This window comes from Dermacentor silvarum, chromosome 4 (assembly GCF_013339745.2).
Source record: "Dermacentor silvarum isolate Dsil-2018 chromosome 4, BIME_Dsil_1.4, whole genome shotgun sequence".
NCBI lineage: Eukaryota > Metazoa > Arthropoda > Arachnida > Ixodida > Ixodidae > Dermacentor > Dermacentor silvarum.
This window is the reverse complement of record NC_051157.2, coordinates 5,352,873-5,366,709: the sequence shown is the minus strand read 5'-3', so window position 1 is coordinate 5,366,709 and position 13,837 is coordinate 5,352,873.

The window sequence follows — 13,837 nt, the reverse complement described above, 5'->3', positions numbered from 1 at the left end:
AGACACCAGGAGCGAATGCTGTGGAGTCAACCACACAAGGGAGAACAGAAGTCATCACTGCAACGTGAATGTAAGCCTGCATCTTGATCGTGAATCGAAACGTTGTTTCACAGAAGAGAAAAACTTGGATGGAGACAATGAACCTCGCAACAGAGGCAGAAAGAAAAATGAGTGACTGAGCGGACATATTCTCTAACCCTGAGCCTTAGTCAAATCAGGGGCATAACAGGAAGTTTAGAAGGAACAAATGCACAGATAGACTTGTTTGTCACAGAAGAAATGGCGACCGGACGAATTTGAAAGAGTAGTGGAATATGGCATGAAGATAATTTAAAGATGGAGCCCAGGCATCGCGAAACTTACGGTAACGACGCCTGATCGAGATGATGCAGCAACAGAAAGTTCCAATAGCGTCAGTTAATCAGCCTCTGGACCGTGACAGTTTCTTGAAGCTGTCGTAGCCAAAAATGTTCAGGTTTGACGGCAACAAGCTGACATGGCCAAGATTTTGGACACAGTTTGAAAGTGCAATTCATCTTCAAAAGAATTTATCAGAGAGACAAAAGTCACCACTTCATCACTATCATTGATGGGAAGGCAGCTGCACTTATTGAGGGGCTACATTACTCCGATACCAGGCAGGTGTGAAGCTCTTGAAGGAAGAATTCAATAATGAAAATTTAAAGGAAACCAACATGGGGAATGCATTGACCAAGTTAAAAGAATTATTTGTTGGGCTAGTTGGTCTTGCATTGCTGACAAGGAAAATTGGCACAAAGACAACTCGCACAGTCTTTTCCTCCTGTGTGAGTTGTCTGTGCTAATTGTCCTCATCAGTGATCAAGTTGGAACCAGTCAAAAAAACCAAAAGAGGTCAAAGATTTGCAATTACTCTGCTAGACGGTACAAGTTCACACGAACGCAATGGAAGCGCTCGGAGTGAAAGTAGATGCGTACGCTCCCATGCTAATGCCAATTTTAAAGTATTGCACGCCACAAGAACTGTACCTTGACTGCAAATTTTACTAGAAGAGAATGGAAGCTACGCCAGGCAGCCTTGAACAGTCTGCAGGAGAAAGAAACAGAGGAGTGTCCTGTGCAGAGTCACTAAATATATTGATTTAATTTTTGCAAGAACAAGTAATTTACAAAGAGTCACTGCATTTTTTTAAAGACAGTGAAGAAAGAGCTCGAAGAAAATGAGCTGATAGATCAGACTTCACGAGAAAGACTTCTGCTTTTCAACGCTAAGTCAAAATGATGTAGCTTCTGCAATCAAAACAACCACTTCACTGGCAATTGCCACCGATCAATAAAAACTATGAAGGCAAGACACGAAAGATTCTAGGCGAAAATGGGTGCATCAGGTGCATGAGACCACAACACAGTGCAAAATTTTGTAAGGCAACTGTCGTTAGTAAGCACACACAATTGTGCAGGATGAAAAGTAATGAAATCAGCAAGTCAAACAATGTACTAAAAGAGGAAGAAAATCATGATGTCACTGCTAGCAAATCGTGCAATCTTCTAAACTGCAAGGAGAAGACCATTGTGTTCTATTGCTGACAGCCACAGCATGGACGGAAAGTGAAAATAAAGGAGAGTATGCAAGAATTTTATTCGATAGTGAAAGCTAACGATCATTCATCTGTACCTGTTTGGCACAAAGAATCGGTTGTAAATTAGGCCATAGAGAGAGAGGCTCACGGTGGGAGCATTCGTAGGAAGAGAAAAATCAAAGTGAGATGAACATGCTGAAGTTGTATTGAAAGAGAATCCAGACTGTGAATTATAGTAATCGAGGCTATTGAAATAGACATATTAAGAGCACAAATTGTTCGACCCAACGAAAAGTATGCCATACGAAGAGGATGGGAATAAAGATTCCTAATTACAATGATGAAAAACACACAATGCAGGAAACAGGTTTACACCCCTATGATCTGATTTTTACTGGGAAGGGATAACTGGACATGTGAGAAGAATAAAGGAACATACAATGCTAGTGGAAAGTGTTTTCAGCTGGGTTGTCCATGGACGCTGTGAAGTAGAATCGCATGTACAAAATTCTATAGTTCTCTGTAAAGAAGATGCATTTACTAATAAAGACCCACTGTATTAATATTCATGGCAACCATACTGAATCACATTTGTAAACTGCATTTTTTACTGCTTCCTTAAGCATCTATGAGCCATTATGGAAGGTTGTGTCTGTGTAGAAACAGGAAAAAGCCTTTATGTATGCTGTTTTGTCTTGCTTAATGTGCACTCTCCACACACTTGCACCCAGTTCTGCTGCCATTAGTACTGCATGCAACCGTTTAGAGTGCAGTTTACTTGAGGCGATAGTGGTATTTATTGGCTCGCAACATATGCCATTCAGGTGTGGAAATGGCATATGTTGCGTTTGCATATGTATCCATGCATTTTCATACCAGTGCAAGTCTACTGGCTTATAAGATGTAAATGCAGTGCAACCTACTCACGGCCTGTAGAACAAGGAAATAGACTTGTACATTAGTTGCAATATTTCAGACAGACATGCTTATTAAGTGCACCACTACAGCCGGCATGCATGGTGTAGTATGCTATTACTGATCCCTCTAGTCTCACAAACAATGGTCCTTTTCTGACTGAAAATGTAGAACAATTTACAAGCATGGTGCTCGAACATTGGGAATGGAGGAACAAAATGAATGAACTGCAATGCATTATGAGCACTCAGTGTGTGCTTAGGCTGAACTGCAACACTTGTTTAAGCTGTATCGTAAATTTTTAAAAATAAAGGGACATAATGAAAAGTAGATTTTTTTTGCAACACATGCGTGGTGGCAGACGTTAGACTTTGTATGAAAACCTCCTATAACGCTTCCTTGCCAACTTTGGCACACATTAAAGTTGGTGAGTGCAGGTGCTATTGATCAATAGAAATGCTTATACTTGCACAAACTTAGGCAAAAACTGTTGTCTTGCGGTTTAAAAGGAAGGTGTGGGAGAACAGTATACAGTGGAATCTCGTTGATACGACTCTGCATAAGACGTTTTTCGGGATAATATGTTTCTTTCTCTTGTCCCGATAGTATGATTTCGTTGGATAATATGGTTTTCGGATGATACGCTTTATTTTCTGGTTCCAATGAAGATAGTATCAACGAGATTCCACTGTATAGAGCACAAGTACATTTTTGTAAACGTTGGGATAACTATTTCGTTACTGGTGCTATATATTTACAAAAAAATATTTTGTTGCACTGTATTTATTACTTTTTTAAATTATTATCAATTTGGTATTCGTGCAATATTACAGTGGCATGAAATCAAGGGCTTGACAACAGCTTGTCTGGTTCGAAAAAAGAAAGACATTGACCACATCATAAGTGAAAATTTTACTGCGGCTGTTGCCTTGTGCTTTTGTAGTGGCATGTAAAATAAGAACTCAACCTTCCAGAATCGCAAACATGGTAAGTAGAGCTAATTACAGCACCTGCGAAGCTTAAACAAGCCTGAACATTGAATGTCTACACCACAGCTACAGCAGTGCTTTGCAAGTGGCTACTAGCCAGGGAGGGAGCATTAGCTGAGCTACCAGCTGGCTTGTAGAGAGCTAGGTCTTGAGTACAGCTTACAAAAGACGGCTAGTAGCTGCGGCTTTAGCTAGATCAAACTGGAAGGTAGAAGTCTACTAGCTAGCAACGTGCTTCCTGGGTATAGGGCTGCCCTCAAATTTCGCATTAGGGAGTATCGTAATCGTCGGTTAATTTCTTTTATCGTGCTTGCTTTTGTTGCTTTTACTTGTGCATGGCGATACAGCGCTGCGGCTATAACAGTCTCCGATGACACGTGTTGACAGCGATACCAAGATGGCTGCGCTGCATCAATGGAAAGCACTCGTCGGAGTCTCGTCTCGTCGAAAAGCCGCGATCACGCGATCAGCAGTGAGGTATATCACATCCCGAAGCCCGATTTTCTTCCAGATTTCGAAAACAACACGTTAAAAAAGTGCAATTTTCCGTCATTCTGCTGCATATTTCTTCTAAAATCGCAAAACTTTGAGCAGCTTAGCCATTTATTCAGTGCTGATTCCCCTATATTTTACGTTTTTGGGTGATACAATCAAATTTGTTTGCCGTCCCGAGAGATTAGCATCATCGATATTCCACTTAAATGGAATTACCCAAGTAGTGCAATCACAGAAGTCTCGAGCACTCCGTGTGTTTTGCAGCAAAGTTGATTTTTTTTTTTTTTTATCTGAGACTTTTTAAAGCATGAAATGCTTTTAGCTCCTGTTGTCGGCGACCTTCAAGTAACCGTGAGCGAAAAGAAAGAGCCATTATCTGGGCAACAAAACAAGATCATCCGGGCATCATTGCGAGAACAAAACGAGATCATCCAGGGAACTAGTCAAAAGATTAAAAAATCCGGTCTCTGGCCCTCAACCCTTTGTACAGGATTGCATTTCATATGCTAGTTACTTCCCAAACAAGTTACAAAAAATATTGCTTCCGATTTCTTCCTATAGTGTTTCTTCACAATATCACCGAAGCTGTAACGTCTAGTACGCTGAAGTTTTTTTTGGCATTTCCAATAGCGACATTCAAAAGGCAGATACAGGGCACCATACACTTGATTGTCATCTTTTGGCGCTGTGACAGGATTGCCTGTGCTCTTTTCAACGCCAGCGGTCCGTGAGGTGGCCGCACATTTGCAGCCGACCACTTCGACGTGACAAGAAGAAAAAAGTAGCGACAGACACTGACCGTGCTGCACTGTTGGAAGAAGAAAAGCGGTTGAAGGTGGCGGCGCCACAGGGAGCAAAAGATGCCATATGGTAGCCATTTCATGCTTACATCTACTCTCGATTAAGGGAGAGCCAGCAATATTTTTTTGTGGAGTAATTGTATTAATGTATATTTTTAATTGCAACTACAATGTGTGGACATCAGGTTACGTAAGAGCACCTATTATTTGTATGTCTTTTTAGTGCTTCTAGTATGCAAAAGAAATTTTTTGTTGAGTGGCAATGAATCTGAGGAAGTGAACATCAAACAGTAGAGATCAGAGAATTTTTAATGCGAATCAAGATGTCACTCCTACATTAAGCGAGACCAGTATTCTAGGAATGACATTTGAGACACAGCAGACGATAGATACTCTGTGCTATCCCACCCAAAAATTAATTAGTGACTTAACCCCTTAATTGGGGAGCGCATCTGTAGACACGCCTTCAAGTTGACCATGCCATGAGGAGCACATCTACAGATGCACGACTCCCTCGTCGTGATGAAAAGGGGCAAGTCAAAGGAAACATATCTTACAGCGAAACTGTTAGCCTCTAGTTGGTCGGGATTTTTCGTGGCGTGCTCACCCAAGAACAAATGGCAGCTGGAAAGCTTTGTGTTTGAGTTGCCGAATAACAGAATTATGTTTTTTCGTATATTCGAATTACAATCCGATGTCATCATGTAAGCAGGTTGTCGTAAGTCGTACTTTATGAATTTTCTGACGCATTTCATTTTGTGAAGTTTAATTAGTTTAATAACACACTTGCTCTATGCGGAGGGCCTACAAGAACGACGACATGTGCTGTGTAAATCCCCTCAAACTTCGTAAGGTAGCGCCACGCTTTGAAGAATGCCGCCTCCTCCTCGCGCGCTATGTCCGAGGCCAACGCCGCGTCGTAATTGGCCTAATGACATCACGTGGGCCCTCGCACCGGGTTCGTTTGTTTACAGTTGCGCTCCACCGCCACTTTCGCTTGAGAAGCGTCTGCCGATTGGCAAGGGGCACATGTAAGCGCCGTTGCTCTTTCGTGTTTTGGTTTGCCTTGAACTAAGTTTGGCAGCAAGTGCGACGTCGCTTCACGGCATTTTTCATCACCATGATCTGCTGTGCTTTCGGATGCCAAAATCGTTTCAGCAAAGGCAAGAAGCTTACTCGTTTTGTACGCCAACAGGCTCCGCGGGCACAATTAACGCGCCGCCTACAGGCTCCAACAACGCGCTGAAGGCATGCGACTCTGCATGCGAAAACGTGATTATGAAACTTTTAAGGTTCAGCGCAGTTCTTTTGACAAAATTTGAGGCTCGAGTGTGAAAACTCGTCTTAGGAAAGCAACTCTGCCTTTTGTGGTTACTTGCTAGCTGTCTGCCTCTTTTGTTCGTGTTTGCGTCGTTGGCGGTCGCCCGGTGGATTTGCAAGATACAAAGGCACCAATGAAAAGCATACTTGCTCTCCCGAAACCAAGTTACAGTGTGCGTTTGACGGCATCATAGGTCTTTTAAACGTACCCTGGGCCACAAAATATTGCGGGGCACGTGAGCACGTGGCGAAATGGCCCTCCTCGCCTTCTGGCAGCTCACCATGCATAGAATAAAGAAGCCCATCGAAGCCATCACAGCGTCAATCACATGAGAGAAGAGATTATAGTTGGAAAAGGTGAAAGATTGGGTTACGTGCAGCGTGATAACTGTCTCTCAACAGAGGACACCTCAACCGCGCTGCACAGAGGGATGGGGACTGAAAGAGAAGAGAAAGAGGTCGCAGGCGCAGCCAATCACATGAGGGGCACCCCGCGGCTACACACGGATATCGCCAGCGCGCAAGGAGGAAGCGCGGAAACATGCACGCTTGCAGTCACGGAGGGACGTGCGTACGCGCAAGGGTCGGTCTCGACACCAGGGGTGGATGGATGGATGGATGAGGCTGAACCCTTTAAATCGGGCGGTGGCACATGCCACCTAGCTGTGACTATTAACATATTTTGTACTTTGTGGAGGGTGAAATTTCACCCCTGCCTTGACTTTAGCCACCAATCAGATAACCTCCGTTTGGTTATTTTTAACCACTGTCCCAATGTTTTGAAAAAATCAGCCCCGTTGCTTTGCACTGTAGGGTTAAGACCTTTACAGAAAAGCATGAGGTGTTCAGCCGTTTCCTCTTCCTCTCCACACGCACCGCACAACGTGTCTGTACCTTGGTACTTGACTCGGTTATCTTAGTGCGCAATACTCCCGTCCCGGATTCAAACAGCAAAGAGCTTCCCCTAGAATTATCATAGATATTTTCTTTGGCAATTTCTTGCTTGAAAGTTCTGTATGTTCCCAGTGCTGATTTCATCTGCATCCCCGTTTTCCATAGACCCCTCTCTGTTTCTTTAACCTTTTTCTTAACCGCTGTTTCCTGGTTTGCATTGCTCCTGCAGTCCAAATATTTGATTGACAATTTTCTGGTCAGCTTCCTCCATTTTGTGTCAACATTCCTCATTTACAAATAACTGAAATCTCTCCTTGCCCACCGCTTTTCTGCCATTTCTCTCAATCGCTCCAAGTTCTATCTTGCTGCTAGATTCCGTGCCCTCGAATGACGTCTGTCCCATGTCACCCTGTACCCCCTGATTTGGTGTATTTCCGTGTGCTCCCAAAGCAAGCCTACTTACCCTATTCTTGGTATAAGCGCGAAGAGTTGGTACGGTAACATATTCTTGGTATAAGCGCGAAGAAGACACGCGCTTATACCAAGAATATGTTACCGTACCAACTCACCCAACTATCCATCCGACCTACCCCTCGCTGCTTAACTTCCAACCTTGCTCGAGCCTCTGATCTCATGCACAGGACCGCATTACCGAAAGTAAAACTAGGGACCATCACCCCTTCCCAAATCCCTCTCACCACTTCGTACCTATTGTAATTCCACAGTGCCCTATTTTTCATCACAGCTGCATTGCTGCTACCTTTAGTCGTTACATATTTTTCATGCTCCGTTAGGTACTCAGCCCCATTGTTTATCCACACTCCAAGATATTTGTACTTATCCACCCCCTCCAGCGTAACCTCCTGTATCCTATGCTCGCTGCCCTGATTATCATTAAAAATCATGACTGTCGATGTTTCTTTACTAAACTTCAAACCTAAGCTATCTCCTTCTTTACCACAGATGTCCATTAATCCCTGCAAGTCTTCCTTGCTGTCAGCCATAAGTACAATGTCATCCGCATATATCAGTCCTGGTAATGACTGTTTAATCCTTTCTCCTTGCTTGAAAAAGGAAAGGTTGAAGCCAAGTCCGCTTCTCTCTGATTTTTTCTCTAATCCTTGTAAATACAGCATGAACAACAAAGGTGACAGAGGGCACCCCTGCCTAAGCCCCTGCTGTATCTCCATGGGCTCAGATACCTTGTTTTCCCATTTTATAAGCACCTTGTTACTTTTATAGATATCTTTTAAAAGATTACTTACTCCATCTTCCACATCTAGAGTGCCCAGTATGTCCCACAAATCCTTTTGGATTACACTGTCATAGGCTCCCTTGATATCCAGAAATGCGAGCCATAGAGGCCTGTGTTCCTTTTCTGCTATTTCAATACACTGCGTCAATGAGAACAGATTATCTTCTAACCTCCTTTGTTTCCGGAACCCATTTTATAGTTTCCCCAGCACCTCCTCGCCCTCCACCCATGCCTGCAGTCTGTCCTTTATAATCTGCATCACCACCCTGTAAACCACTGACGTCACTGTTATGGGACGGTAGTTGTTTATGTCGGCTTTGTCCCCATTTCCCTTATATATCATGCTCATCCTGCCCAGTCTCCACCCGTCGGGGGCTTTACCATCCATTATCATTTTGCTCACTGCCTCTCTTAATGCTTTCTTAGATTTTGGGCCCAATGTCTTTATTAACATATCTGGATTGCCATCAAGACCTGTTGACGTGCTACCTGGGAACCCTCTTCTCTGCCATTTCCCACTCGCTTTGTTCAAGTGGAGCCACTGCACTAACCAGTCTATCCTCACCTGATTGAGCACATGCTACGTTTCATTCTTTAAATTTTTCTATCATCATTGTTCTTATATGTTCCATTGCCTCATCTCCTTCTATCCGAACACCTTGAGCTGTAACTAGTATAAACCTCTGCTCTAGGCTATAGTCTTATTACTCAAGAAGTTGAGATGTTTCCAAAATTTCTTCGCTGCTTTTCTATCCTTTTTGTTTACTTCTGACAACCATTGGGTCCCCTTTCTTCTAATCTTCTCAATTATCAAATGGGATGCTTCCCTCCTACAGTTTAAGAAGTTATCCCATTTTCTGTTTACATCAGCTTCTGGTTCACCCCTCTGCTTTGAATATCTGTGTTCCCTGGATGCTTCCCGACGTTTCTCTATGGCGTTCTTAACCTCCTCATCCCACCAGCTCTTGGGTTTATGTCTTCTGTTCCCTTTGGGCCTGACTCGTACCTTAGCAAGCTCTAGCTCAAATAGCCCTGTTAAATTTCCATATGTCCATTCTGTTTTAGTATCCTTTGAAATTACTTCCTCAATTTGTGGGCTGCTATTTCCAGCTATTTCCAGTGGTGAGCAATTACCACCAACGCCACCTAGACTGGCTTTTCCTCTAGGTGGCATTGGGTGAGCTCCCAGAAGGCAAGGAGCCAGAAGGCAAGGTTGGTTGTTTCACCACGTGCTCGCGTGCCCCACAATATTTTGTGGCTGAGTGAAGTGTGTGAAATTAAGATGCGGCGGTGGAGCACTTGCAAAGAGAATGTGCGTTTGCCCCTCGTTTATCGTTTAGTCGGCGTTCGCTTAGTCGTCCGCTTGCTCGTTCGTTCAACTATTAGTTCGTACGGCCACTGCCTCAGCTGAGACACACTTGCTGTAGGGTACAAAGGCTCGTGCGTTCATTCACATGGAATTCATTCACTGCGAATTCACATGGGAAGGACGGCGCGGATTATTTAGGTTACTGAGAGCTTGCTGGAGGCCAAGATGTTGGCATTCGACCGTAAACGTGTTATTTGCAACCATTCACAACAAGATCTTGCGACATGCGTTTGACAAATGTTGCGTACTATAATTGTAGTGCACGCGATACATTCGGAGTCGTCACGGTACGGCGTGAGCGCTCGTTTAGATACTTTAAAAATAGTTATCAATTAATACTGGAAAGAAAAGCAGCCGTCACTGAATTTGTATGACCCTCTGTATAGAAATTCTATGCTGTGCACGAAGTTACTCAAAGCTGGTAAAGCGCACCACCTTGCTATGCATGTATTCACTCTGCAAAAGGTCGTCTGCTACGCTCAAGCGTTGTAAGCGGTGCCACGGTCGAGGATGGAACGTGAAAGAGAGGAGAATCGAGGAGGAGTGTCGCTGCTTTACGAAGTTTCAGGGATTTTAATGCCGTGCCTATGGTGCCGCCACCTAGCGGCTGCAGCCACTCAGACAGACCGTAGAATTAAGAACCAACTCAAACGGCAGCTGGAAAAGGGCTTTGTCCTTCAGTTTCTGCGTGACAGATTTATGTTTTCTCAAATATGCGAATAAAAATCCGAAGCTGTCATGTCTATAGCTTGTAAGTTGTACTTTACACATTTTCTGACTCAATTTACTTTTAACATTCATTAGTTCAATAATGCACTTACGCTTGGCAGAGGGCCTAGAAGCATGGGCATGTATCCTGCACTTCGGCACACGGTGGTGGTGGTGCTTACGTGACGTCGGCAACAGCTTTGCTGTTCGTGCACTAGTTTCACAGTGTGGAATGGAGGCGGATAGCTTTATTCAAGCAGAATATGTGCCACCATCTCTCAGAAAAAATAATGAACAGTGGTGACATGTTTGTTTTCTAAATGGCGCCACTGAGATTTAGTTGACCGTTAAGTATGTAGGGAGCGCGTCTCCAGACGCACGAGTCTCTCTCCGCATAGAAAAGCCAGATACAAAATAAACATATTTTTCATTTCACAGGAAGTCACTCCCCACACGGCAATGACAGCTCGTGATGTCGGAAGCGACGTCCCTAGCCTTTCATATATAAAAAAAACCAGCCTAGCAACTCATTTCAAAGATGTTGCAGCTCCGCTATGGGCGATGGCGTGCTGTAAAAATTACCATTACTCCAATTACTCTAAAGCAATAAAGCATTGCATACCCCCTCAGCAGTTGTAGCGGTGGTTTTCAACAGCTTTATTGGACATCCACTTTCTCGGCCGGGATGGCGAGTCAATCTTTTTTCACATCATGTCCTCTCAGCAATTGCCTCTTCCACACAAAAAAAAGAAAACAGTTTGGCAGACCACGTTGTGACAAACGCACAAACTGACCATTTATTGTATTTGTGAAGAGACAGCATTTGTAAAGCATTTTGTACTTTCTTTGCTCAGAACAATTAAATTGATCGTGAGCATTTTCTCTTACTTTGAAAGCACGAATATAAATGTCAAGCAGGGCGCCTTTGCACTGTTTTAATTTAGCGCCGGCAGCCAAGCAATGTGGAGTACACTGCCCTATCCGCTGTACCAAGTCAACGGTGCACTTCCAGTAGATAGCACCACCATATATCCTTGCCGCGAATTGTGTCACGGGCACAATCATAATTTGCGCACACTTGCTCACCAGGAAAACTAGCGAACGTGTGCCGAGCAAGTTGAGTGGCACATTCACTCGCCTTTTTTTTGGCCATATTTCAGTCGTGTTGACTGCATGCCAATCATGCCTGTGGGAGACATACTTATCAAAAATGCGAAATTAAGGCATTTTTCGGCAAAGCTTGAAATGTGGGTGGATGCTCAGGCAAAACTGCTTATTAAACAATTTCAGCAAAATAATTTTGATGCTTCTTTGGCTGCCTGCATCATAAGACAATGCACATTAAATAAACACGTTTGATGCTATGTGCAAGTGCTGCACATAGCAGACAGCGGGATGTACCTGCAATTGAGAATATTGTTTTTGTCTTGACATGTTCATAAAGTAAGAGTGTGCAACTTCACAATACAAATGCATGCAACAAATTTGTCTTGAAGTTGTTTTAGTATTTCAGTCACGTGTACGAGACAAACATAAAATTAAAGTATGGTTTTTTTTGTGCCAAAACCATGATCTGATTATGAAGCACGCCATAGTGGGGGACTCCGGAATAATTTGGGGTTCTTTAACATGCACCTAAATCTAAGTACGTACATGTTTGTTTTCGCATTTCGCCCCCATCGAAATGCAGCCGCTGTGGGCGGGAATCAATCCCGCAACCTCGTGCTTAGCAGCCCAACACCATAGCCACTAAGCAACCACAGCTGGTTTTATGTGGGTACTGAAATAGTGCCACAATGTCAAAAGAAAAAAAATTGACTGCATATGTGTGCACTTTGCTGCAAACAACCAGTTGCATAAGCATGCAATTGGTTGTTTACAGCGAAGTGCACATATATGTAGTCAACATTTTTTTTTTTTTTTCTCTAGCTGAGTACGTGAGGGATAAACTAATACTGTTAGCACAAGCAGCAAATTTTGCCTACATGTGCAGGTTGTTGCACAATTTCTGCAAGCAACCAACTGTTGCCCGTAGGTGGTTGTATTTTTCAATTTTCATGGTAGTATCACAGCAGTGAATACCTCAAGACACAATTCTGTAGCATGCAAGTTTATTTTGAACCCTTTAAAACTCAGTCTCCATATCTATGGTTTTTCACTTCAATGCTGTGTGTACACCCACATTCAGCTGCAGCCTTTTGAGTGGTGCTGACATCAATCCACCTGGTTAGGTGTGATATCGAATAAAACTAAAGTAGAAGCTCTCGGGCCAGGGCTTTACTGGTGTTATTCCCCGAGTGCTGCTCCAAAAAATTTTGCCATGTAGCCTTGGTACAGATAAGTGGTGGTCTTAGTTAGCCACTGGGTATGAAAATGGGAAGTGTTGGGCATTCTGTACACATATGCAGCATTTGGGTGCAGGTGTGAAAGTCTACACCATAGAGTTTCTCGCTATATTACCTAGAGGGAAATCTGGCGCCACCGTCTATGGCAGTTTTCTAAAGATTGCTGTGCTGTCATGGGAATGATGGTATACGAGTGTGCGAGGCTTCTGTTGGCTGATGTATGAGGCTTCGTCTAAAACGTGGATACAGCTACACAATTTAAGAGTTCTTAAAATAAAATCTACATGAAATGTTTTCATTCACCCATATTACATCTCTCAACGAAGTGTGCTCACCTACAATGCATAACTAAGCGAAGAAAAGCAAAAACAGACAACAAGCTGTTCCAAAGTGAGCGCGAATCTTGTCTGCCCTCCAACATCAGCGGCCTGCTGATACTTTTTACATTTCATATGATTGTACATGCAATAACAAGTCTTCATAATTAAACAAACCATGTTTTTGTGTAATAATGAATCTAAAACAGCTTTTGACGTGCTGTTTTAGTATGAAATGAATCATTGTGGTAGACAGAACGGTGCAAGCCAGGCGCGTCTTTAAGGCGCCCTGGCTCTCCGAGAGCAATGCCAATTCGAAGTCACAATGTACCGGCATTCGCAAGCATACCACAGCCCAGCAGTGCCAGATTTCTCTCTAGGTAATATAGCGAGGAACTCTATGGTCTATGCTATGTATAACTCCCCTGCCTGTGTTGGGTGGCACTGTTTCGCAAATCATGGCTTTGCGTTCTTTGCTTAAGATCGATAGGTTTTCGAATTTCAGCATTTGTGCAGTAGGAAAAGGTGGCAATGTTCTCATCTGGCCGCATCTTGATATGTGCTGTTAAAGTGGCTACTAGGCCTAGTTCAGCAGGCAGTTTATTTATGTTCAAATCAAGTCCAGATGGGAAGTGCAATAACAGTGTTGTGCTTCCACTTGCATGGTATCCAGTCATCCACTGTGTGCTATGTTAGGCCAGCCTTTCTTATCAGTGGGCTTAGAGAAGCAGCAGTATGATCAAGAAAACAATGACCTCCAGAGCACAAAAAATGGCCCAATTTTCACCAAATTTACCTTGGGTGGCTCTTGTGCATAGTGGAAGCAGATTATAGTGTTGATGGCCAGGCCACTGCCAAAATCTCGCACGTT